We start from the raw sequence: 1,811 nt of genomic DNA on the forward strand, positions 1-1,811 counted from the left end.
CGATGCAGTGCCTTCGACCGCTGCGACACTCGGGAGGCCCCCACAAATGGATTTGAACAAACAATTGCTTCCCCCCCAAAATGCGTTCCTCCGTTGAATTTCTAAATCCTGATGTGGCCCTCGAGCCAAAAAGTTTGCCCACCCCTGATCTATCAGATGATTTTATCTACATTGTGTTGTATCCATAGATCCTTCATCTTTAGACAGCACCTGCCAGGTGCCTTCCAAGACCTTGAGGTTCTCTAACAACTATAGGTGCTCTTCACCCTGGTCCCCCAGGTGCTCCTCCTCCTCTGTGAATCCTTCCTCCCCAAGGAGCTGTACGAGGTCAACATGGAGAAGGTGACTGTAGCCGACGGTGACCAGAGCCTACGCATCTCCTCCTGCCTTATGTCGCTCTTCCGAACGCTCTTTGTGGCCGACCTGTTGTCTGACGCTAAACCTGTCCGGCACAGGGCCATGGATCTGGTCCATAGGGACTGTGGGGTGGTTCAGGCCCAAACTGGATTTTAAGGTCCCCACGCGGGTGAAGAGACACGTTAGTGCTCTGTCTCGTGTCTCTAGGTCTGGGCCCTCTCTGGGAGGAGGGCAGAATGACTGGCAGGGTTGTGTGGTTTCAGGACCCCCATGGCTATCAAAGGCTTCAGCAAGTGACAATGAAAGGATTCCCAACCACAGCCATAGTGGAGATGACAGGAGGCCATGATCATAACGTTTCTCAGAGTAGGAGTGCTGATCTAGGAGAAAGCTGGGATGATGAACTGAAAGTCATTGACAGCCACCATACTGATCAAATCCTGCCTATTTGCTTGTAAATATCCTTTGCTATTTATTTTAAAATGTGATCTGTTTAATGACTGCTGCCACATGAATTGCCTCTGAGGACATTAAAGTTGTCTGAATCTGAATTACTTATCGGTGGCATTTTGCTTATCGTTCTTTAGGATAAGTAGCCTATACTAGAGAGATGTGAAGTTTGAATTCAGTTTCCTAATATGGGGGATTGTTAATGACTACAACCATCAAACTAGTAGTTTAAATGATCATTTTAAAGTGTGGTGTACGTTCATCTTATCAATGTATTATTCAATTTTATCCTGGATTTTTGTTCATATGGCCCAGCGCTGATCTAGGATCAGGTCCCCCTGTCTATATAAACATGGGAAATATGAATATGAGATGTTTTATATAATGAGGCATGATAGTGATCCACCTTAACATTGTCTAAAAGGCCAAACTGAAGTGCTGATCTAAAGTCAGTTTGACCTTTTATGTCACAAAGACTAACATTACATGGACAGAGGGAACCTGGTCCGAGATCAGCACTAAGACAATTTGTGACTACAGACAGAGGTGTTGACTGAACAGATTGACATGTCTACCCCTCTCTCTGTCAGGGACGACTCTCTCTCTCTGTAACCCTGAGCCCAGTCCAGGGACTATGTTTCTATAGAGGTTCATATGAATGACTGGCATCACCTCTACAGAATGATTGAAATGGATATGTTGTCTGGTGTAGCTTGGGTATGTGCTGTAATGAAAGCAGTGTTGGTGTTGTGACTGTAGATAGCCTCCTAAGTTACTTTGACCTGTATACCTACTTGTCATGTGGTTGAAACTGTATAATGTCTCATCTTGGTTTTCTATTGCTTAAAATGTTTCTGACACCATCTTTCTGAAATATACAGTACTGTATGTCAGTCTAAACTGGATCACTAAATGACATGGTTAATTTGAATTATACACATTTTGCAGCATACAAAAGTTTACATTTTGTGTTCAACATTTTGTGAGTTATTGACTTGTGGATG

Source organism: Oncorhynchus kisutch, linkage group LG25, assembly GCF_002021735.2.
Source record: "Oncorhynchus kisutch isolate 150728-3 linkage group LG25, Okis_V2, whole genome shotgun sequence".
In the NCBI taxonomy this organism is placed as follows: domain Eukaryota; kingdom Metazoa; phylum Chordata; class Actinopteri; order Salmoniformes; family Salmonidae; genus Oncorhynchus; species Oncorhynchus kisutch.